The sequence below is a fragment of the Nelumbo nucifera genome, chromosome 8 (genome assembly GCF_055504915.1).
Source record: "Nelumbo nucifera cultivar China Antique chromosome 8, China Antique-T2T, whole genome shotgun sequence".
Classification (NCBI taxonomy): domain Eukaryota; kingdom Viridiplantae; phylum Streptophyta; class Magnoliopsida; order Proteales; family Nelumbonaceae; genus Nelumbo; species Nelumbo nucifera.
The window spans coordinates 52,417,383-52,443,726 of record NC_142656.1 but is presented as its reverse complement, the minus strand read 5'-3'; the positions used below and the strand labels follow the sequence as shown (position 1 = coordinate 52,443,726).

Sequence of the window (26,344 nt, the reverse complement as noted above, 5' to 3'; positions counted from 1 at the left end):
CATTTCCTTGCTTTACTTTACCCCCTTGTTTCTCATTTATATGGGTGACTTCATTGAAATCTCCTAACACCACACAAGGCATGTCTATAGAGGCCTCTATTTGCTTTAAATCGTTCCAGACTTCATTTTTGAAAGATCTATTTGGGTCACCATAAACAAAAGAAATTTGCCAGGTTGCTATGATCTGAGGGAATATTGCATGAGTGTTAATGATTATGGGAGAAGACGAGAGAACCTCTAGACTAACTTCTAGCTTCCACGTGACTAGTAGACCTCCAGAATCACCAATTGGCTCCACCGCAAAGAAGTTTGTATAGCCCCACCGAGCTAAGACAGCTTTAATCTGGCAGGAATTAACTTTTGTTTCCATCATAAAAATGATAACGGGGCAATGGGTCCTTAAATGGTCCCCCAAAGCTTGAACTGCCAGGTCTTGCCCCAAGCCCTAGCAATTCCAAGCCAGGAGATTCATTTCTCCCGACAGCCTTGGTTGTCCTCTAGGGCCGCCGATGTGGATGTCACCGATTTCTGGGCATTAAACATGAGTCTACCCTTGGACTTCACCCGATGCCGAGTTGTCTCAATGAGCTTCTTTTTTCCTTTGAGATCGTCTTTTTCAGACTTGTCTTGTTTTGTGGGTGCCAGCTGATGGGTTGAAAGCTCAGGAGCAGTCATTCTAGGGAGTTCAGTCCCTGTTCTGGCCTTCTTGCAAAGTATCGTTTCCTCACTCCCCATGAGTCTTTTTGTAGTAACTCCTCTTCTCTCCTTTATAGGTAAATCTGTTGATCCAATTGGTAACTTTGAAATCTTGCTAGGAGAGGTCTGCACGTAAACATTAATGTTTGGGCGGCAAACTACAAGTTGATTCAGAGCCACGCCAAAACTTTCGAGGATTGAGTGCAACATTGAGGATAGGTTTTTGACATTTTCCATTAGTTCCACCCTGGGCATTTGATTCTGATTATTAGTCATGTAATGGGGCAAATTATCTTTGTTTCCTAGGTCCTTTACAAAATTCTCTACAAATCCCGAGGTTCCTATCTAGGGGGTACCTTCACTTCTAACGATCTTGAAAATATTTCCAGAATCAGTGGTAGTGAGTGAAGTGTCGGCACGTGTCCTAGACATGCTTGGGCCTAGGTCTTTGTAGTCCAAAGTCTGGGTTATACTGGTCTCAGTCAGAAACATGTCTTCTATACCTCCTCCGGTGACTAGTCCATTCGTCTCCAATCGGATCTTTTCCTTGGTTCTTGAGTTTTGTCGGCATCTCCACTCCTCCATGTCATGTTGTATTCTGGCGCGGTTGGCTAGCTTTAGGTGAAACTCAACTCATTGCCACGGACCATAAGCGCCAAGGGGGAACTTTTTCTTCTGGCTACCTATTTCATCCTCACTGTCATTGTCTTCCTCTAACTCCTCCGGAGCCTTGTTCTCTGGTTCAGAGCACAACTTTTGTTCATGTCCCAAAATGCCACAGTTGTAGTAGAAAGTTGATACTCTCATACCTGAACTCCACCTAGAGCGGTTCTCTATTATTCATGAGGAGAGGGTAATCGGATTTGACTAGGTGATATATGTTTAGACGGACTCTTGCTTGAAGGAAGTTACTCCACTGTTGTCCAGGCTTTAGGTTTTGAATCTTGATGACTTCACAAGCCTTACTTCCAAACTACGAGCCATATTTTCAGTCATTTGGTCCAAAGGGAGGCCATGGATTTGCACCTAGAAGTAAGTGTAGTTTAGATCCACTTCCTCGATTCCAAATCCTGGCTCATAGGGGTTACATAGGATCAAGTTATTCATGAATTTGCAGGGGCCTTTTTCTAAAAATTCTTTGCATTCCTTTTCTTTTGCAAAGAACACCAGAAAACGGTCGCCCACTAGGTTATTGACCTCAAAACCTTCATTCCGACCCCAGGCTTGCATGAGCATGCTTCTTAAACCACCATGGTTTATCTTCTTATGTGACATCACTTTGCAAACCAGCAAGAACCTACCATGAAGAAACACGATGTCCTTATGGAAAGAGAGTAGGGAACTTCATGCCCTCAGGGCAGAGGAAAAAACCTTCACCTCACCGGGGAAGGAGGTAGTAACTTTGGGTACATCTAAGCACGACCTTTTCTCCTCTTTTCTGGGTGGCGTTTGATAATGCTGAAGTGTGACGGAATATCAAAAATATTTTTTACGATTTGAATTCTAAAGTTTGGTATTCCATCCATATTTAACAAAAACAAGGGTAAATTTTTTAAACTACCCTTATGGTTTAGCTAATTGACTAAATGTATTCCTACTGTTTGAAAATTGACTGATGCTACCCCTACTGTTTTTGACAATTGACTAATCCTTCTTAGTCATTAGTGTCCATTAATAGAGATGTGAAAAAGACTTTTTACCTTCCACTATAAATTACTCGAATATCTACCTCTAACATTTTCATTGATGGAACCACCGGAACCGCTAGAACTGCCAGAACAGTGGATGATGACCGGATTTCATATTTGAATATCTCTTAGATCTCAGATCTGGATTCCTTCGAGTCTGCACAACTATTGTTACTCGATTCCAAGTCCAAATGGGTAGTGCCCAAGAATCCCTGCCCAAATCCTCAAATTCTGCCTCTTTGCATCAATTCCATTGCTGCTGCAACTCTTAGCTGTTGCAGCTTCTTTGGTCATTCCAAATCTGAGACACTATGTCGAATTACATAGTCTCGGATTTGGAACTGCAAATCGGTGTTAGAGATTAGGTTGACTCAAGGGGGTCAACCACTATTATGCTAGAAATTCAGTCTGGATTGGAGGAAGAACCTTGTCCTTGTTCCGACTTCTGATGGTCTCCGAACTTAAGGAAAGTGTGTAAGATTAGAGGATTCCAGTAGTGGAAGATGAGAGTGTTCAGACTCCCACTACATGCCTAGCGCCTTGTAACTTTCAAAGAGATAGGGAATGTTGTAGGGGGTTTCACCAGAGTTGTAGAAGAAAACTTGAAATTGGAGGACCTTGAGGTAGCGCACGAGATCCCCAAGGCCTTAATTGCAAAAGTCAAAAGGGTCAAATTCACTATTCGCTAGACCGGCAAGAAAGCTTCAATGGATGGTGGTGGAGGATGAAGAGGACGGAATAGGGGCGGGCCTCAAAGATGGGGGTCACTTGGTCGGAACACAGGGGACGAGAGGAGAAGAATTACCCTCGCAGGGGTGTGCAATCAAGAGTACTAAGGGCTGCGGGGAAGATCTCAATGTTCAAGGTGGGCACAGTCGCTAGTTTTAAGAGAGGCATCACTACTTTTCCTAGAAGAGGGTAAAATGAGCCCATGTAAGCTTTGATGAGGTTGGAAGGGGGAGAAAATTGTTGCTATTGTTCAACGCAAAGAGTAGGAAGAAGATGAACAATACACGGATTTTTGTTTGGTGTAATGGAATCCGAGTGATAAACCCAGTAACAGTTGTTGTTGTCATCGGGACATTCGTTAGAACTTTCATGGATGATGCTACCAAATCTTCTGCCATAGCCTTCAACTTTATAGGAATTCCGACCAAATCCACACTTAGCTCTTGACAAACTGCTCAGAATATCGCTCATTTCCTAAAATCCCACTTTACGTCCGGTAATAATCCATCTTTGTAGCTCCAATCTTGCGTTGGCCTCTAGTACAGATCGAGGAGTTTTTGAAATCCCAGCTTACCTCTAGCAGCAGTCCATCAATGCCACCACGCCATGGGTTGCAGGGTTTAATGCAAGTTTTGTTCCAGAGATCCTTCCTTCTCTGTCTCCCTCTTTTTGTCGCCGATGACATTCTTTAAACCAAGCTTCGCATGGCACCCAGGCTTCGCCCAAGGATGTTACTATGGTTGGTGCTTCTTTAAGCAATAATACTATTGCAAATGAAGAAAAGAAGAACCAGAGCACGAGGCACATAGCCATTCTCTTCTACTATGAAGTCTAAGCAATCCTAAGCAAATTGGGTTCAGTGAGGGTTGGCCAATCCTAAGCCAGAACCGTGCCTTAAGGACCTTAGATTTGGGTCCCATATTTGTTGTCGAAAGGAAGAAAATGATAAGGGTAAAATTGGGTTTTTAAAAAATAATATACATCACCTATATACAAATTTAACGGAATATTAATGGATGCAAACTGTAAGGGTAGAACTAGTCAATTGTCAAAAATAGTAGGGGTAGCATCAGTCAATTTTCAAATAGTAGGGGTACACTTAGTCAATTAGCTAAACTATAAGGGTAGTTTAAGAAATTTACCCCAAAAACAAATTATAAGTGAATAAAATATTACTAGTGGGGACCTATGAGATGGACTTGACCTCCTTTGCCTCTCAGGCTTACTTGGAGGGCTTCGGCGACTGTAAGGCCCAAGTGACAAAGATCCTTCCGAGCTTCGACGCTGACCAACTAGATTTGTTCATCACTAAATCTCAATAGATAGTAGATATATTAGGGATGAACAAGAGCCCACTCATCGACACTGCTACCAACGCCACTGCTCAAACCACCACTCAAATTGGAGGGGACCAATAAACATATTTTCTCGTTCTCTTTTATTTGAGCCTGCATGCCCTTTGTATATTTTTTCTTCTTCTTTTTTGTAAGGGGCCAACACGTCCCCCTTAAGAGGCCTTTTTTGTAAAGACACTTGAGTAAATGAAACTTGTCATCCTTTAATAAAGTAGGCCTTTACCTTGAAAGTATTTTTTTACTTAGTCTTTTGTGAGGATGCTCTGTATTAGAGTCCTTTAGGTTAATGTCGACACCGCAAGTTGTTCTTTTCTTAGTCTTGGAACCCTTTGCCTTAGTGAAAAACAAGGAAGTTGATTGCGGCGAAGGCCGATGTCATGCTTAGTGCATCATTGTGCAGGTGCTTTGTGGCTAAGGTCACAAGTGGTTGCCTTAGTGGAGAAGTGTCATTTACTTGGTGTGTCGTTTGTCATATTATTATTATGTAATTAACCAACGTCAACTGTTTGGCCTTCAAAAGACTCGCTTCTTTAAGGGTTTTTGAGGCCGAGGCTGGGGCCATGGATTAACTTATCAATTATCGATGAGGTCTCGAAAGCTCTTGATTAGTCACAAAAGGTCAAAAGCCAGCTAGGCGTATGACTCATAAAGTGTTGTATGCCTTGGGGCCAACGTCTGGTCCGAGTGTATAACATTAAGGAAGGTCGTATGCTGTGGTCGGTCGGACAAGGGGAGCCACCATCTGGTCCAGGCATATAACCTTAAGAAAGGTTATATGCTTCGGTCAGTCAGTTGAGGGGTCCTGGCAGTCGGATGGGACGCGGACATTTACACAAAAAAAGATCTGAGGTGAGAGGAACTTGCACTTTTCATTTAGAATTTTTCACTAAGGTATTTACAATAGTACATTCAGAGATTCTTAGAGTTGTAGGTGCGAGGCACCAGTCTTCCACACATGTATTCCAGTCGAAAGGTGTTGGGTCCTACTGCTTGCTTAATTCTGTAGGGTCCTTCCCAGTTCGGGCAAAGCTTTTCGACGCCGGGTTTAGGGACCATGACTTTTTTGAGGACAAGGTCGCCTTCCTTGAAGTGACGCTTTCTGACTCGGGCATTGTAGTATCTTGCAACTCTTTTATGGTATGCGAGAACCCTGATTTGGACTTGTTCTCGGACACCTTCCAATAGGTCAAGGTTGTTCCTTGACTTTTCACTGTTCTCGGCTTCCTGGTAGGCCTTGGTTCAAAGAGTCGGCAGGTTGATCTCTGTTGGGATGACAACATTTGTCCCATATGTTAGGTTGAAGCAGGTTTCACCCATAATAGTTTGAGGTGTCATTCAGTATGCCTAGAGAATATTGTACAGTTCATTTACCCAAAGCCCTTTGGCTCTATCTAATCTTGCCTTTAGTTCGTCTAGGATTGTCCTATTGGTGACCTTAGCTATCCCGTTAGTTTGAGGGTACCCGATCGAGGTGTACTGTTGCCTTATCCCTAGGCTTCCACACTATTCTCTAAACTTGGTGCCATCAAACTATTAGTTGTTGTCAGTGATGAGCATGTATGGGATGCCAAACTAGCAGATGATATTCTTCTAGAAGAAGCTCTAAATCGTCTTAGCCGTAATGGTTGCAAATGCCTTGGCTTCAACCCACTTGGTGAAGTAGTCCAATGCCACGACAATGTACCTCTTGTTCTCCATGGTTGGGGGAAGAGGTCCAAAGAAGTCCATACCCCATTTTGTAAAGGGCCATGAGTTGCTGAGGGTTGTTGCAAGCATATGGAGGATGTTGGAATTTTTTTAACATCGGTCACACTTCTGTACCAACTCAATAGCAACCTTTTGGATGGTCGGACAAAAGTATCCCTGTTTAAGTGCTTTCTATCCTAGGGCCTTACCCCTAGATGATTGTCACAGATGCCTTCGTGAATTTCTCTTAGTACATACTCGCCCTCATCTCGACAGAGGCATCTGAGATAGGGCAGGGTGAAGGATCTTCTATACAACTTGCCCTCAAGTATGGTGTACCATGCTAACTTCCATTGGACTCTCCTTGCCTCATTCTTGTCAGATGACAACTGCTCATGTTGCAAGTAGGCGAGAATGGGATCCATCTAGCTAGGCTCATCTTGGACAGGGCATACTTGCCTCTCTTCGATGCTGGGATGTGTCAACTCTCGATGTGCACAATGCGGCTGAGGGCCAACCCTAAGTAGATGACATGTTTTGACAAGGCATCAACTCATGTGTTCTCGGCCCGTGGGACTTTGTAAAGAGCGAAATTCGGGAGTAACCGGTCAGCTCTTGGACTTTGTTCAAGTATCTGGCCATATTTGGCTCTTTGGCCTCATATTCTCCATTCACCTGGTCCACAATTAATTGTGAATCGCTGAAGACATCGATGTGCTTGCCTCTAAGGTCTTTTGCAAGCTAAAGGCCAGCTAGTAGGGCTTCATACTCGGATTCATTATGGGAAGCAAGGAAACTAAACCGCAATGCATATTCCATCTTGTTATTATCCGGAGAGAAAAGTATGAGGCCAGCTCCACTTCCCTTGGCATTGGAGGATCTATCTACGAACAAGTTCCAGGTCGGCAATTACTCTTCATGCGCGGGGGCTTGGTAGCAAATGTAGCTAAAAGTACATTGAACCAAGAAGTCTACCAATGCTTGCATATTTATTGTGGGTTTGACTGATAGTGTAAGTCAAACTTCGATAGCTCTCGATAGCCGATTTGGTTAGCCGACTCGAGGTCTCAAGATTTGAGGGCACCGACTTGAGGGGCTGGTTGATTAACACCAAGATGCTATGGGCTTAAAAGTAAGGCCTCAACTTCCTAGTCAAGATCACTAGTTCAAAGGATACCTTTTCTACTTCTGGATATATGGTCTTAGCCTCGTGGATAACCTTATTGACATATACTGGCCTCTGAACTCCCTTGTCTTCCTGAACTAATACCGAGTTGACAACCTCACCCCGACCGAGAGGTATAGAATAAAGTTTCTCTTGGTAGGGGCCTCGTGAGCTATGGTGGTGAGGCAAGTTAGGACTTTAACTCCTCAAAGGCTTTTTAGCAATCTTTTGTCCATTGTAATTCCTTCAACTTCATGATGGCTTGAAAGAAGGGTATGCACCGTTTAATCAATTTGGATATGAATTGGCTAAGTGTCGCGACTCGGCCAGTGAGTTTCTGGGTTTCTTTGATTGACCGAGGGGGCTCCATGTCTAGTATGGCTTGTTTTTTCTCAGGGTTGCCCTCTATGCCTCATTGGGTGATTACAAAACCCAAGAATTTTCCCAAGGTGACTTTAAAGGCACACTTGGTGGGGTTCAACTTTATGTTGTACTTCTTTAGTACCCCAAATGTCTCACCGAGGTTCGAGGTGTGCTAGATAGACCTAAGACTTTTCACTACCATGTTATCGACATAGGCTTTGACGTTTCTCCCCATTTGCTCTTTGAAAATCTTGTTCACCAGCCTTTGGTAAGTGGCCCTGGCATTCTTCAACCCAAAAGGCATCACCTTGTAGTAGTAGGTGCCATGCTCGATGATGAATGAGGTCTTTTCCTCATTGGTCGGGTGCATTTTTATCTGGTTGTAGCCATAAAAGGTGTCCATGTAGCTCGGTAGCTCGTACCCTGTAGTGGCATCGAAGAGGTGATCAATCATCGGCAAAGGAATCTGTCTTTGGGGCAAGCCTTGTTGAGATATGTAATGTCAATACAGATGTGCCATTTCCCATTAACCTTCTTAACTATGACCATGTTAGATAACCATTTAGGATAGTGTACTTCTCTTATGAAGTTGGATCCGAGTAGCTTGTCGACCTCCTCTCCAATGGCTTTTCAGCTCTTCGATGCAAATTTCCTCTTCTTTTGCCAAACTGGCCTACAACTTGAGTCCACGCTCAGCCTGTGAGTAATGACCGAGGGGTCAATTCCTGGCATATCAGCGGCAGACCAAGCAAACATGTTGGTATTGACTTTGAGGAAGCTTACCAGCTCGAAAAATGCGTCCTAAGGGATGCAAAACCCAACTTATCTCGTTTTCTCGGGCTCGACTTCGTTTAAGGGAACTAAGATGAGGTCCTCAGCTGGCTGGCCTTGGCCTAATGGTTCGTCCCTGAGGTCGAGCCTAGGGCATCCTTGCTCTTGCCTTTTAGCACTGCAACATAGCATTGTTTGGCGACCAAGGATTAAAATAGTGATATGGTATGCCCGATACGGGGCATATCGTATTGGTATTGGGTCATATTGGCACGAGATATGCTATGACTGAAAGTGTATCCTTTCAGTCGTATGTATCGGTCTGATACGCCATCGTATTGGTGTGTATCATGCAGTATTGGCTGATACCATTCGATACGCATCGATACGAAAGCGTATTGAACCTCAGTTTGACAACAAGCGTGAATTCAATATAAAAAGTACTACTAGTGTACTTGAACCCAAGACCGCAACTCACCTAGTGCCCGAGCCGACTTTTATTTCATGTCAATAAATGGAATACATTAACTTTTACTACTTAATATCTACATAAAATCCCAACAACCAACATACACTTATCTTCAACAACTCCAATTATAGATTAAGAAGAATAATATTTAAAATTAATATTTTATAAAACAATAGAATAAATAATCTATCAAATCCACATTTATATCAAAAAGTTGAATTTTAATTTAAATAAATTTAAAATATTAATAATAGAATAACTATTTTAATACTTAAAGTTTGCTAATTTTCACATGATATATAACTCAAAATTTTTATAAATTATTAATTAATATTTTAATTTGCATTAAATAACCATGTATTTATTATTTACAAAAATAAAAACATTATTTATAAAATGTTTAAAAATGTAATATAAATTGAATATATCAAATCCACTAATCTATATTTATATTAAAAAAAATATATTTTTTATTTTAAAAATTAAAAAATAAAATATTAATAATGAAATAATTATTTTTGTAATTAAAATTTATAAATTTTCATATAATATATGCCTTTGAAATTTAAATAGATTTGATATATTTTAAGTTAGGATTATATATTTTTATAAATTATAAATTAATTTTGATTTGCATTTTATAATAACATATTTATTGTGTACAAAAATAAAAATATTGTTTGCCAAAATTTTGAGAATGAATTTTTAGTTAACATTTTTGTTAATGTTAAAAATTATTAGTAAAATAGAAAAAAACGATATAATAATTGAAATATAATAGTTGCGTATATTTTATGCTTTGGACTTTAATATAAAATAAGATAATTATGGCTCTGTGCTTGTATTAATTTGTAAAAGTCTATGTAATATGTTTCTTGGAATCCTAATTGATGCATATCAATAAAATTGTATGATATCTATGCATTTTTCTATATTAATTGTAATATATTTCTTTATATATATCGTCAAAATATATAATTCTTATGCATTTATACATTACTTGTAGCTATTTTGACATTAAACCTATTGTTAGTAATATATTTATGAATTAATTTTCATTTTCCTAGCTTATCCAAGTGTTTTCATGTTTTTCATCCATATCCATGCGTTTTCAAAGTGTATCTGTATCCGTATTTGAGTTATTCTATATGATACTTGATATCTATACTTTAATCCTTGCTGGTAGCTTGCTGGTTTCCCCTAACCTCTACATTATGCTCCGTGGGGAAATTCGTGGGGAGGTGGTAAGATGAGACAACTGCCTTGAGTGCGTGAAAGGTTGGCCTCCCTATGATGGCATTGTAAGGTGAGCCTATCTTCACGACCAAGAACTTAGTCATCCAAGTGACGTGCCAAGGTTCAGACCCTACATTGACCAGTAGGGTTATTTTTCCTCCCGGTCTGGCAGCTGCCTTGGAGAGGCCAATGAGTGGCATGTCAATGGGCTGCAGTCGATCTAGTATCAATTGCATCTTCTCGAACGTCTCATAGAAAAAGGATATTGGCTAAGGAGCCATTGTCTATGAGGATCCTTTTCACCATGTAGTTGGCAATGGTCATTGGCACCACCAATGCATCATCGTGGGGCACGAACACCCCTTATAGGTCATCATCCAAGAAGGAAATGAGGTCTTTTGACCTCAACTTCTTTGTTGCTTGGCTCTAGACATTGTACTGCTGGGTGTATGCCTTCCGAAATGATGCGGATGCTCCCCCTGAGGCCGAGTCTCTAGCTCTAACTTCAATGACTCCAGTCCGGGGGTGATGATTACAGGGCTTGGCATGTAGCTACTGCGAGGACGGTGCTGGGGAATCGCCTTAAACAAAGTCCTTCAAATGCCTGTGGCCAATAAGGGACTCGATCTCATTCTTGAACTCATAGCAGTCTTCAGTGTCATTGCTGGTGCCACTGTGGTACTTGTAGTACTTCTTGGGGTTCCCCCTTCTTGGGTTCCTCTTCAACTTGGCCACTTCATGAATTCCTCCTTCCTTACTTGCATCAAGATGTGCTTTCAGTAGGAGTTTAGTGGCGTTTACTTATCGAAGGAAGGGGCCGGTGACTTCTTCTCTCTACCTTTACTAGTGGGACTGTCACCTCGGCCATATCTTTCTTTCCTCTTCTTATCACTGGGCCCTCGACTAATCTTGGCTTTCAGTTATTGGAGGCATTTGTTAGCTTCGTCTTCTTCGGCGATGGTGTACTTTTGGACCTTTTTCAAGAACTTGGCTTTACTCTTAGGCAGAGTCTTGGAGATTGACCAATTGAGGGGTCGAGGCTAGAGGCCACTGATGGCTGCGTGCATGGAGACTGAGGGGTCGAGATCCTTAACCTTGAGCTCTTCCTGGTTGAACCTCTTCATATATGCCTGAAGGCTCTCCCCACCCTTCTACTTGACGGACATCAGGGGGATGACAGTTTTTTGGCATTATCGGCTGCTCACAAAGTGGCATAGCAATCTGTGAACTATTTCCAAGAGCTGATGGAGTGTGGGGGTAGTGTGGAGAACCATTGGTGCACTACTCCCTTGAATGTGGCTTGGAAGGCCCAGTACATGAGGGCCTGAAAGATTTTTAGGTGGTCCTCGGGGTCTATACTCCCATTGTAGGTCTCTAATGTCAGAGCCTTGAAATTCAACGGGACTCAGAGAGGATGAAATTTATGAATGCCTCCATTTTGTTGGACAAGGTAGGGCAACTGGCGAGGGCGTCACCTTGGCCCTCCTTTACATGTCCAAGCTGGTCTTGAAGGGCTCCAATTTGCGCTTGAATATCTCCGAAGTGCTGGTTGATGTAGGGCATCATTTTTTCAGAATGATCTTGGTTTTCTCTCATGCAGGACGGGTTGGCCCTATTCTCGGAGTGCTCGGACACCGACATGTCCTGAGCCTTGTGGGTGTGACAATCATTGAGGAGGTCGAAAACTAGTGGGAAGAGGCGTGGTGCCGGCTTCTTACTCTCGGAGGGGGACTGTGGTGGCTGAAGCCCCTATTGTCATCACGGTTGGTCACAACACGACGGTGTTGATGGTCGTGATTCTTGCAATTGGCATGGGATCTTATGGGGTTGCCTCCTCGGATGGGGAGCTAAAGGGTCTTGGAGTGGGGCTTGCTAGCCTATCGGCTGCTACTATTGGAATTTGAGGGGTTGGCTCATATCGGGACCCCAAGCGTTGGCTTAGCAGGGTATGGGCAAATTGCCTATTGGATTGTCCATGGCTTTTTCGAGGTGGCTGCGCTATGGGTGGCTTCCTGCCGGATGCCCTATGTTGTCCAATTACTGGGCCAAGCTGTCCAACCTCTTCAGGACCAGCTCGAACTGGTTGATTGTGACTAAATTTTGAATGTTAGGGATAGGATTAGGTTTTTTTAAGGGGAAGTTCTGAAGATGTTCCCATAAATGACGCCGATTGTTGCTACCAAATGTGGACCTGAGGATAATAATATAATTTTCAATGCCCAAGGCTGACAAGTCCAACCTGTTGAGAGAAAGAAGATGTCAGAGGCCTCAAGAGTTATCCCAGGGGTGGAGACTTTGACGGTCAAGTTAGCTGAGAGCTGTGAGGGGTCGAACCAAGCAAGAAAGGAGACTTAGAGATTAAGTTCTTGTGTGTCTACCTCAATGTGGGAGCCCTTTTTATAGTCAGAGTTGCCTGAGTCGAGTAGTTGGGAGCAGGTCATGGCGGTTGGTAGTAGTTTGTGATGGGTAGTCAGGATGTGTCTGGCCGGTGCCACCTGTCAGGGTTTGTGGGATGTCCGAGATGCATCCGATCGATGCCACATGTCAAAATCTGCCAGTCAGCCAGATATCCCTACATCAAGTTTCCTTCATTCATGAAATGAATCTAACTTCTATGGTCAAGTCTCTATGCATGTCTATGGTGTTTTCCTATTCTACAAACATGAACAATCATAAGGAAACATTAACTATTTTTAGTAGGGGTGGCAATTTTCCCCATCCCGACCCGACAGGGTCGAGTACGTGGGGGTACTTTGGTGGGGTCAGACTCGGGAATGGGGCTATCCTTGAATCCCCAATCGGGGGCGAGGACAGGGATGGGGAATGCAATCCCCACCCCATCCCGACCCCGATTAATATATATAATTATATATATAATATAATATATAATACTATATATTATTTATAATACTTTACATAATGTTTATATTATAATATTATTATATTATATATTATATTATTATTCATTTTTTATTAAAACTTAAAAACACTCGACAATGTTGAGTCTTTGAGACTTCAGTAGACAGAGAAGAGAGAACTCTGAACCCAGAGCCCTAGTCTTCTTCTTCCTTTGTCTTTGTCATTGATTCGCCAATCGCCATCGTTGTCACCACTCGCCTGTCGGACATCGGACGTCTATTTTTGCTTACTACTAGTCTACCACTCGAGTCTCGGCGGAGGACAAAGATACTCAAAGAAAAAAGAATTGAAACTCGGTTCTTCAATCTTCCTTCGACCTTTATCTATCGTCGCCAACCTCTGTCGTCGTCACCAAACAAGTGTTAGGTTTCTCTTATTATTTCCATATTCCTTATACATGATTTTACTACTTTGTTAATGGCTAAATCCTTGTACTTCTATTTCCTTTTCTCTTTATGTTTTCAGCACTTTTGCTTTTTTAATGGTTAAATCATTAGGGATTTGGGTCTCCTGCCGAGGAATTGATTCCCGTTGGGGTTGGGGATGAAGGGGGATTCTATCCCCAACGGGATCGGGGATGGGAAATGTAATCCCCACCCGTTGCCCGTTACTAATTTTTAGCTAGTATAACAAATCTTGAAGTCCCATTAGCAGAAAAGGGAACCAAAGAGTTAGGCAATCCAATCTGATCATATCCTAGAGGTTCAAATTCAATATTCGAGAGATATACATAAAACATGATATACGTAAAATATCAGCAATCCGGCATTTACGGCATTTACCAGCAACTCTACCGACCTAATTTGTAGCAATTTTTTTTAGGAGTATCATCTGTAACACTGTTGGACTCATACCCCATTAATTAAGTAAAGTCAATGATAAACATCGTTGAAGTCAAGGATCTTGGGAGTTTTATTATTATTATTATTATTATTATTATTATTATTATTATTATTATTATTATTATTTTGTTTTGGTAGATCATTGACTATATCAGCTGGTTGCTGATTTTAATGATGTCTGGAGTGGATTACCCAACCCGTTTATACTTCTTGTTTATAGGAAGAATTGCAGATTTTGATTACCATTACAAATACAGACAATGGAAAAATGGAGGACTTTCTTCCTTCTTTCGTTTCTTTCCTTTGCTATCTACGGTCTCCTCTCTCTCGTCGTCGCCGATGATGCCGCCATTATGAACAAGCTCGCCGTTTCTCTTTCTCCGGCCCCATCAGATTGGTCAGGTACCGACCCTTGCAATTGGACCGGAGTTAGCTGCGACGCCAATGAGCGAATCACCGCCATCGGTCTCGCCTCCAAGTCGCTCACAGGTGCTCTTCCTTCAGATCTTAATCAACTCACCCAGCTCAGAATCCTTGATGTAAATAACAACCACATTACCGGTCCCTTACCTTCTCTCGCCAATCTCACAAATCTGCAACAAGTTTATCTTGATTCCAACAACTTCAGCTCTGTTCCGGGCTCGTTCCTCACTGGGCTCATTAGCTTACAGACACTCAGCCTCAGCGAGAATTCACACCTTGAGCCATGGTCTATACCCTTAGATCTCGCGCAATCATCTAGTTTGGTTACGCTTTACGCTAGCAACGCCAATGTAATGGGAACAATACCGGACATTTTTGGTTCACTTCCAAACCTGCAATCTCTCAGGCTTTCTTACAGTAACTTGACGGGTATTCTGCCGCCTTCTCTCAAAGGTTCTTATATCAAGAACCTCTGGCTCAACTCTCAGGCATATGGGTTATCTGGAACTATTGATGTTCTTGGAACAATTGCTCAGCTCTCCCAGGTTTGGCTACACGCGAACAAGTTTTCTGGTCCAATCCCAGATCTTTCCAAGAGCACTTCTCTCTTTGATCTTCAGCTCCGAGACAATCAGTATACCGGAATCGTACCTGAGACATTGATGTCACTTCCCAGCTTGCAAAATGTGACATTACAGAATAACAAGTTGCAGGGTCCATACCCGCAGTTCAAATCCAGTGTCAATGTTGCTATTGGTACGAATAATAATTTCTGTAATCAAGAACCCGGCCCTTGTGATCCTCAGGTAACAGCATTGCTTTCTTTAGCTGGCGGATTTGGGTATCCCATTAGCTTGTCGGATGCTTGGGACGGTAATGATGCATGTCAAGGTTGGAGCTTTGTTACTTGCCAGGGCACGAATGTCACTGGAATTAACCTGGGGATGCAGCAGTTATCAGGGACGATCTCGTCCGCCATTGCGAACTTTACTTCATTGAAGAACCTGTACCCGAATGACAATAATCTCACCGGCCCAATACCGATTGAATTGACAGGTTTGACTCAACTCCAGACTCTTGATGTTTCTAACAACAATCTTACCGGAATAATACCCGATTTTCCGGCAAGCCTCAATCTAAAAACATCGGGCAATCCCTTGCTTGGAAACGTTTTTGCAACCTCTGGAAGTCCGGATAACCCTTCAAACGGACTTCACCTACTGAAAGTTCAAGTTCATCTGGAGGTTCGACTTCAGTCTCGCCTGGTTTAATTGCTGGTGCAGTTACTGCTGTTGTGGTTTTCTTGGGTATTGCGTCTATAATCTCTTACAAATGTTATTCGAAGAAACGACACCAGAAGTTTGGGCAGGTTCATGAAAACGGGAAGGAAATCCAACTCTTTGAAGGTGAGAACGCTGTTATTCCCATAGAAGTGCTTCAACGGGTTACAGACAACTTCAGCGGTGAAAACATATTGGGCAGAGGAGGATTTGGAGTTGTTTATAAGGGAAAACTCCATGATGGGACACAGATTGCCGTTAAGAGGATGGAGTCTGCTTCAATGGGGACAAAGGGGCTGAGAGAGTTTCATGCAGAAGTTTCAATGCTTAGAAGGGTTAAGCACAGGCATTTGGTGGCTGTCTTGGGCTTCTGCATCAATGGCAATGAAAGGTTTTTGATCTATGAGTTTATGTCTCAGGGGACACTAGGCCAGCATTTGTTCAAGTGGAATGAGAACAAGTATCCTCCTCTCACATGGAAGGAGAGGGTTATAATAGCATTGGACGTAGCCAGAGGGTTGGAGTATCTGCATATCTTTTTTGCACAGCAAAGCTTCATCCACAGAGATTTGAAGCCTTCAAATATTCTTCTTGGGGATGGAATGAGAGCCAAGGTTGCTGATTTTGGTTTGGTAAAGAATACGCCTGATGAGAAGTGTTCTCTTTACACGCGTGTAGCAGGAACATTTGGATATCTTGCACCCGAATATGCTGGTTAGGCCACAATTCCCTACTTGATCCAATTAGAAAACTGATTCATTTTTTGGTTAGGCCACAATTCTGCTTAAATTAGCTTCACAACTATCTTCACCATGCAACTTCTCCCAGACAACTTCGATGGAATTGTTACGATCTTTTGTTTGTAGGGTAAAATTCCATTGATTCTCCCACCTCTCAAATTTGTCACAAACAAACAGTGACAAGTGGGAGAATCTAATAGATTCAAGGGGCAGGTGGGTGATAAGTGGGATTGGGTTTTTCAAAATAAATTCAAAAAAATAAATAAAAATTTGTGAGGTGGGATAGACTATAATTTTCAATTTTTCTTTTTTTGTTTTCTTCCTCTTCTTTTCCAAAACACCTTAAGAATTCTATGCGTGTTCTTGACTTTCTTGTTCCCTTTGCGTGCAGCGACTGAAAGGGTGACCACAAAAGTGGATGTTTATGCATTTGGAGTGGTGTTAATGGAGCTAATCACGGGTAGAAAAGTAGTAGATACGACTGTTTCTGAGGAGGAATTTCATCTGGTAACATGGTTTCGTGGATTCTTGACCAACAAGGACAACATCAGAGAAGCCATTGACCCCACCCTTGATCCAGATGATGAGACCCTTGGGAACATCTGCAAGGTCGCAGAACTTGCAGATCACTGCACTCGTGAGCCCTCTCAGAGACCGGATATGGTCCACCTTGTTAACGCCTTGAGTCCTCTTGTGGAGCACTGGGAACCCACTTTCCATGAAGATGAAGAAATTTTGGCAATTAACCTACAAAGGAGTCTTAGCTCAAGCTTTGTAGCAATGGCAAGAGAGATTGGAATAGCAAAGGAGAGTCTTGAGTTTAGGGTGGAGCATGGGTGTAATTAAGCATATCAGATTATTTGTTTTATGAACAAATAAAAAATACTATGACAAGATTAGCATTAATTGTCTAATGGGTCATTACTAGAAACCTCCTATAGTTAATCGACCTTTAGCATTAATTGGCAATATTTGCAATCTATTTACTTAATTAAGAAGTATTTGTTTTCCCATGTAAATATATATAGTAACATGTTCACCTAAACCGAGTGTAAAATGTTAAGGCATGGGCCCGTGATTGTTTATTTCAAAATTACCCTTAACATTTCTTCGTATAGGAAACAAAATTGAGCCAAATAGTGGTTATAGTTATTTGTCATTAGTGGAAAAAATCATATTTTTATTTTTATTTTTAAATTAAATTTATTCAAATGAACCATTAGGGTCAAAACTGTCATTTTCATTGTCATGTAATGGAAGGTTGATTAGTTAAGTAAATTGATTGCAAATTATAGGGTATTTTAGTAAAAACACAAATTATAAGATAGGCTTTAAAATGTATAGTAAACTTTTCGACTCCCAAATCTCAGGTAGGATGATTATTTGCAACCTGGCCAATGCAACCCACAAATTTTCATGCTTGGGCTTAGGTATATATATATATATATAATGGGTGATAAGTGGGGTTAGGTTTTGTAAAATAAATTCAAAAAAATAAATAAATATTTAGTGTGTGTGTGTGTATAGGGGTGTCAATGGACTGATTTCAGGTTGGACCTCGTCCAATCCGAAGGTATTATGGATGGACTGGACTGTCTAAATAATCGTATGGACTCGGACCAGTCCAAATTTAAGTGGGCCATATATAATACGGACTGAATATGGACAAAGCCATTGAATCAAATGGTCTATTCGTTCGTTTGAAGTTTTCTCCCAAATTTTCTTCGAAGACCTAGCGCTCTACGTCAGTACGCCTTCACGGCTCCACAGCTCCCCTTGGAAATTGAATGAAGAAGAAGGTTTCTATCCGGCGGTGGTATTCCTCGAACTCCGACAGTACTTCTAGCGGTGGTTTCTCTTCGACGGTGGTATCTCTCCGGTTCTTTTCTCTCATCTCTCTCTAGAAAATAGCGATGGTGACCATCATTCCATCGTTCTAGTGTTATTTGACGACCAACAACACTCCCCAGTCTCTCTCCTGTGGTTATCTATCTCATCTCTTTCTCTCTCTCTCTCTCCAGTGGTAGACTCCTTGCTCGTTCAAGTATTTCCTCTCTCCTCATTCATTCCAAACAGTTTGGTTTTGTATTGTTTTTGGCTTTAAGAGTAAGACTATAATATAAGAAATAGTTATTGATCTGTTTTTCGTTTTGGGCTCAGGAACTCTCCACTTGAGTCCCCCCAAATTTTTTGAGATAAAATAAGAAATAGTTATTTTTCCACAATGGAATTTCCAAGTGCAAATGGAAGCTTCCTGAGCCATACTTTTCGTATTTGATTACACAAGCATTAAGTGTTTTTAAGTATTTAGTATTTTTTTTGTTGATCTTATCACATTTTGCATATCTGGACACTAGTTATTTTTATTATTTTAAGGTGTTAGCAGTTGCTGGAAGTTTGGAACTAGGCCTATCATTTCATTATGATCGTTTTGCATCTAATTCTTTTTTAGTTTCATCGATTAATTCAATGGAACCAAGCCTGTCATTGTGGGGTCCTGCATGTATTGAAGAGGTTTAGAGCATATGTCATGAATTTTTTACCATCCTCCCTATTTTGTTTGTTTTATTTAATCTCTTTCAAATTCATTCGGAATAGCTGAGCTTATTTACTATTTATTACTTATTAGTGATAAAGTCATAAGTGTTATCATATGAATCTCATTAGACTTTCTTGTTGTTCATGTTAGTGTGAAAATTAATTTATTTTTTTCTTAATGCATTAAGTGGATGAACCAAGTGCTGAAAATGCAAATGTGCTTGAAAACCCGAGTGAATCATCTATGGCATCTAGCTCTACTGGAAAGAGGGTTAGGTCTAAAGCATGAGAGCATTTTAAGAAAATAAAATTGAATTTTGAGGAGCAGAAAGCTATTTGTAGACATTGCGGAAAATAGTATATAGGTGGAACTTCTAAAGGAGCAAGCCACCTTTTAGGGCATGTACCAAAATGTCCTAAATTAAAACACATGGGCACAAGTGAACAAGAAGTTGTAGAAAACTTCAAATTTGACCAAGATAGGAGTCGAATGGACTTAGCAAAGATGATAATAAAGCATGGGCATCCTTTTAGTATAGTTGAAGAGGAGTTTTTTCAGATATTTGTGAATAATCTTCAACCATCATTTAGGCTTGTTTCTCGAAATACAATAAAGAATGATGTCATGAAGATTTACTTGGATGAAAAATGAGAAGTTGTGCAAATACTTTGATGGTTTGGATTGTAGGATTAGCTTAACCACTGATATGTGGACTTCAGAATAAAATTTGGGGTATTGTTGTTTAACAACACACTTTATAGATGATGGGTGGGAGCTGAAAAAGAAAATTATTGCATTTGTGGCAGTTGAGTGCCCCCATGATGAAAACACTTTGTATGAAGTCATTATGGAGAGGTTGTTAACTTTGAACATTGATAAAAAAAATATGTTCTATAATAATTGACAATGCCTCTAACAATGATGTTATGGTTAGGGAGCTCAGGAATCAACTTTGCATGGTGATCTATTTCATGTGAGATGTGCTGCTCACATCTTAAACCTTATTGTGCAAAATGATTTGAAAGAAGTATCACCATTGTTACAAAAGATTCAAGAAAGTGTTAAATATGTAAGGTTGACACCCTATAAGAAGCGGAAATTTGACAATGCAAGAAGCCAAACAAAAGTACAATATAAGAGAGGGGTCGTTGATTGTCCAACACGATGGAACTCCACATATGACATGTTGTACATGACTTTAGAGTTGAAGGAAGTATTTTGTCGACTAATTAAACTTAATCGTGACTATAATAATCTACCATCTGATGAGGAATGGGAGATGAGGACAGTAGTACGGGATTGTTTGCATGTTTTTTACATCTGCACAAAAAATTTCTCAAGTATTACTTCTCCAACATCATTGTAGTACTCGCCATCTTCCTCATCACTGTCATCAGTATCTTCATAATCTGCACCACAGTCACCATCTTTATATTTTAACCTTAGGTACTCATTAAACTATGAACCCTTTAATCATTCTTGCAACTTCAACCTGTCACTTACTAACATTCCCAAGATTCAAAATTGTTATCTATGCTTTGCTTTTTTCTTCACATAAACATCTGCACTTTAGCTTTACGAAATCACAACATATAGCTTGAACAAATGGTTCAGAGAGATCTCAAGATCAACCATTGCTTTACTTGGTAGTTTTGGAAGAGGCCAAGTAGGATAATTTGTTTTGGGGAAATTGGGTTGATCTTTTCCCTTCATAACCATTGATTTGCTTGTTGGTTCTTGGTATTGTATTCCCTGTTTCAAGTCCAGAAAATAGGGGATGCACCTCATATTTTAACTCTAAATGATTTGGTTGCTAAAAAAAAAGGAGGGAATATGTATGGCATGGCATGGCATGTAGGTTAGATACTCAAATTTCTTATAGGCTGGGTCATTCGCTAGGGGGCTTTTCCTTGTTCACTCAGAATGCTTGGAATCAAATTATATTGCCAGGCCTTTCCGAGTAAATGCGGTGGGTATTAAAGTGCCTCCAACAATCTGTACTACCACTTTCATTGTAAAACACTAAAATCTGGACTATCATATTTGGGGTTTTCCATCAGATACTAGGGAAAATCTATGATACCACAAGGCATGGTATCGGAAGAGCTTTAACCAATCAAATCACCTCATGAATTTTGATGAATACCACCTGATTGGTCACCCTCTTTTATGATACTCGTTCATTGACCATAAGCTTTTTTTTTCTAGTTATCATTTCTTTCCAACATCATAGTCGAATTAGAATAGGAATGAGAAGTTGAAAACAAATTTAGGAAAATGTAGAATATAATTAAATAAAAATTTGAGATGTTAAAACTGTATTTAGTGTTTACAAATATGTATACTTGTGTCAATTTAAAAACATATAGTTTGGAGGGAAAACTAGTACTTTTATTGTTAATGGCACTTCGATAAAAATACCCATGCATGTCCATTTAAATGTTGTCTATAAAACCAATGCTATAGTCTAGGGGGTGTATAAGTAATTTACCCTAAACAAACATATACAGAAACAAATATAAAGAAAATAGACTGCCAAGAGAGTGTAGACTGATCAAATCCAACAATGAGGTCTAAAACAATCTGGATTCTGGTTACATGTGTTACACTAAGACCCCTAGCTAGTGGATGCTCATGAAGTTGGCAGGGGTGACAGTATAGACATATGGCAAGACCCTTGGCTCCCTTCTTTTCTCCTTTTTTTTTTTAACTTCCTTGTGAAAGCCCGTGGGCTTTAACTTGACCTAAGTAGTTGATCATCTTTCCAACAATGCAAGGACCTGGGAGAGATGTGTGTTGGACAGTGTACAACTTTCAATGTGGACTTGATCAATAGCCTCCCCCCTCCCCCCATGATTTCTACGGAAATCAAGAAATTATATATATCTCCCTAGCTAGTTCAGGTCAGGCTAATAGGTGGTCTTTGGGCTTTTGACAAGAAATGGAATTTTCTCAGTTAAGTTTGCTTACAGGATCCAAAAGATCAAGATTGATGGAGATTGTCCCACTTCTTCTCATTTTACTGTTGGTAATAGGTCATATTAGAAGTTTTTTAAGTACATATATGGTAGAGATGAATTAAGGATAGAATAAAATCACTTTATGGATTTATTTTTTTTAGTATTATCTATTTTTTATCAGCTAGTATTATCTATTTTTCATTTTTTAGTAGTAAAGATAGGGTAAATTCTATTTCTTAAGTACAACTTTCTTTATGATTTAGAATACGATATGGTCCCTAATAAGAAAAGTCAGCTTTGTGGCCAAGTAATGGTCCCTAATAAGAAAGTCAGCCTTAATAATTTTTTCTTATTTTGATTAAACTTTTTGTTTGGGTCCGTATGGTGATTTTGACTAGTGAATAGCATTTCATATTTTCAGATTAACATCTTGTCATGGGCCTTGATATTGAACCATTTCTATTTCAAAAGTTTACATGGATTAGTAGTTCTTTCTGCTAATTTCTCTTAGAACAGCATATATCATATGGTTATCGTGGCCTTTGTTTTTTGCTGAGGTGATTCTTTATTATACCTGATGTTATCGTTCAATTCAATGGTTTACATATTCATGTTTTCTCCCAACTTTGTTTATATACTTGTGTCGTTGTATGATTTGTATCCCAAGAGTAATCTCCTAGTGGAAATCATTTGGACCTATTTCAGTGTAGTGCCTTTTGTCCTCAAAGGGGATAACTCTTTGTGATGTTTCACTTCTCATGCTTGTTCTGGGAGGGCAGGTCATCTTCTTTTTCAATGGCAGCTCTGAAGGCAATTTTGTTCTTGCTTGGGAAAACATTTGATCCCTTGAGATAAACTGAAGATAAATTTACAGTATTTTGTAATGGGTAGCTCTGTTCTGGGAGGGCAGAGCTGGTTTTCAATGGCAGCTCTATTTTTCATTGTTTCAGAGTAAATTTATCTTTTATCCTACAAACAAATGAGATTGATGGACCACAATTGTGTAATGGGCAGATCATCTTCTAGTGAAAACATTTTTTGAGGAGAACACTTAATTTGGACTGGATTGGACCTAATCCAGTCCATTTGCCTTTCAATTGGATTGGACTGGATCCGATTTGTATGGGGTTTGGACTAGTCCATTTGTAAATGGACCAATGATGGACTAGACCGGATTGGACCAAATCCAGTCCAATTGACAGCCCTATGTGTGTATGCATAATCTATATCAGAAAATAATTAAGGCATTATGTAATATGTATTTTGATCTTTTTCTCTTATGTATTTTCTTGGCCCCCCTTGATTCACTGTAATATTAAGGAGTTTGGCTTCTGATGCTATGCAATCCGGGCAGTCCTAACTGGCAGTTGACTAGCTCCTAGCTGTCGACGGGCGGTACTTGAGAAGAAAACGGTGAAGGATTCCCGGGGGACTTGCCCGGTGGGAATACTCCGATGCTTAAGTTAGAACGCTGGAGAAAGTAGTAAAGAGTGCAAAGAAAGACTAAGAGTGCAGGTCACGCTAGATCGTGTTCGAGATTAGCTCGAGAGAGAGAGAGTTCAGATATATTCCAGATGTTCAAGATATTCAAGATACCTCTTCCCCTTTAACCAAGGGGCTCTTAAATATGGGCATTCTTGTCAAATCGGGCGTAACCGCCACAGGACCTCTATCGCAACCGTTATCTACCAGGGCTGCGCAGGTAACCGTTGCAGGGTACTACCCAATCGGATGAGTGATACGTCCCAGGAGGACAGACACGCCACCATCTGTCAAGAGATGTGGGTGCAGTCTGTCAAGCTGGTAGGGACTATACCGTCAGTCAGGAGACGTGGTGCAGTCTGATGGGTATGGTCTTGTCAGATAGAAGCTTCCTGAAAACGTCGTGTCGCTTAGTAGCGAGTTGCCTTGTAGCGAGCTATCCCGTAGCGAGGTATTCTGTTGCGAGCTCCCAGGGGTACTTTGAGGTGATTCCTCTTGAGGTTGCCCTTAGGGCAGTTTTTCTGCCTAAGTGTTGGAACGAGCTGGTTATCCTAGCTCACAAGTTGGGATAGACTTATCTTGGAGTATTCCCTTTCAATACACCGGGGGTCCTCGAACTCGCGCTATAGCGAGCTCACCCTATGGCAAGCTATGACGTAGCAAGCTATCATAAGGGCTCATTACTTAGTCGCGGTCAGGCTGTTGTGCTGAGTTGTTACTTGTGCTGAGTCATGTCCACGTGTCACCGTCTCAAGCGGTCGGGTGAAATCACCCTCCATCAATTGCCCCCCACTCCTCGGGCTAAGGGTGCTACCTTAGCGTGAGGAGTTCATGAAGTGTGACGGGTAGATTTGACTCGAAGTTCAAACTTGATTGACGGCTCGCATTAAATGTGCGCACGGAAGTTAGGGGATTTCTGATTTTTCAAATGTCGAAAAACGCGCTGAAGTGATTCTTAACTCTAGAAGTCGTGCAACCATCATTACCTCAATCATGGGAGACGTACCGCCAGTCATGTTTTGGTTTCAGAAGATGTGCGGTCAGTTTGACTGTGAACCGTCAGATCTGTCTTAATCCGAGCCGTTGATTTGAGAGCACAGTGCCTATAAATAGGAGGGTCCCAGGCCCCATTTCTTTTACGATAACTTGCCTTGCCTTCGTATTCTGAGGTCGCATCTTCATCTAGCTGCCTAAGCTCTTCTTCTGTTCACACCGTCTTTTCGGTTCATCACTTCCCTGGTGAGTCTTATCATTTTGTCAGTATGTTTGGGTATCCGTACCACGTCTTTTCTCGGGTGATGACCAAGATGATGCCCCCTCGAGCTCAGGTGAGCCTGGGGGTAGGCTCCGAAAGCTCGGGAGGCTTCTGGCAAAACTGCTTCTACCTCTCGGGGCAGGGAGCCAGATAGCTTCGGTCCTTCCTCCATGTCGATGGAGAGACTTAGGGCCTTGGTCTTTCAGTTTAACCTTCCCGGAGACCTTGTCTATAGTCTCCCTTCCGGTAACTATCCCTGGGAGCACGGTCCTGATGAGATAGTGATCTTCCAGGAGCAGCTCATCGCTGGCCTCCGTCTCCCTCTGCATCCTCTAATAGTGGAGGTTTTGAACCACTTCAACGTCACTGTTGACCAGTTTCACCCCAACTCCATCCGAAATGTGGTTGGGACTATCTCTTTATTTTATGAGTACTGTCTTCCCCTTAACCTTGACATCCTCTCCACCATTTTTGCATTAAGAATGCTTCTCCCAGAGCGCATCTAGAAAGGCGTTCCTACTATTTTTCTCCCCGCCGCGGCTTCAAGCTCTTATACGAGCTGCCGAATAGGATCCCAGCCTAGAAGAGGGACAATTTTGTAGTTCGTAACCCCGAAGGGTGGCCCTTCCCAACTCATTGGAGGGCCGTCGTCCAGGATTCGGGGGTTGACTTGGACCCCAAAGTTCAGGAAATGCTGCGGTCCTAGGCAGCAGTTGGCTTCCATTTGTCGAACTACTTGACCGAGGACAAGCTCGCGTAGGCTGGCTTGAGCCTGGGTAGGTTGCCTATTAGGTCGCGTAGTGCTTAGTAAATTTTTTATTTATTTTTTTACTGGACTAATACCTTGTGATTTTTGGCAGCCATAATGTCTGGTGTCGACGCATGCCGCCTTCTATCCAGCAACCAGAAGAGTAAGGCGAAGAGGTCACGTCCTGACCAAGCTTCCACTTCTGGGGGTGCTGAGTTCGAGTCTATTGACTCGGTCTTTGCTTCTCCCACGCCTGATGTCCCACCGGTCCCATCCGAGGGAGTTGCCACAGAAGGTGGCCTTGAGGAGGGTGAGCTCCCGGGGCAAGGACTGTTCCCTCCATCTGGGCCATCCCGCCCCTTCCCCTTCCCACAGTTCCCTACCGGGAACTAGGAGGGTGTTAATGACTACATCGTGGTTGCACGAAAGAGCCGAAGGGCGGTCTGCCACGAGGAGGTCGCCCGCTGGGGAGAGATGGACCCCAAGGAACTTGCCAAGCTAGCCTTCGCTCACTACATGGTGGTAAGTGGCCTTTTTCTTCCTTCTCTTTCTTTTCTCTCATTTTCTCTTTTCTGACCTTAGTCCTTTGTTGGCAGGTGAACTCCGCCATCCATGCCATGGCCCTCCAGACCAACATTCACTCCGGTGATGCTCGTGCTCAGAGGCTAACTGTGCAGAAGCTCTAGAAGGAGCAGATCGCCCGGCTATTTGAGGAGAGTACTCGCCACCGGGAGGAGTTGTCGAGGGTGGCAGTGGAGAAGGAGCTTTTTCACCTGCAGGTTCGAGACTTGGAGTCCACACTTCAGGATCAAACTCGGAACTTCAACACCGTGGTGGAGGCCGAGCGGGCTAAGGCTGTGTGGGACTTCAAGGACTCATAGGAATACCATGACCTCCAGGCGGAGAACGGCTCGAGCTCCTACCGCTCTAGATTTAAACTCTACGACTGGCTGGTTCGAAAGAAGTTCTCCGGGCTCAACCTCGATGGCATAACAATG

At 41.7% G+C, this 26,344-nt stretch overlaps 1 pseudogene across 1 annotated transcript; it reads left to right on the top strand.

Moving 5' to 3' along the window:
• Positions 1–14,045: 14,045 nt before the first annotated feature.
• On the top strand, positions 14,046–17,404 carry LOC104601578 (receptor-like kinase TMK4; annotated as a pseudogene). Its single transcript, XR_016079630.1, has 2 exons — positions 14,046–16,336; positions 16,754–17,404. The product of XR_016079630.1 is annotated as a receptor-like kinase TMK4 (transcript).
• The last annotated feature ends 8,940 nt before the right edge of the window (positions 17,405–26,344 follow it).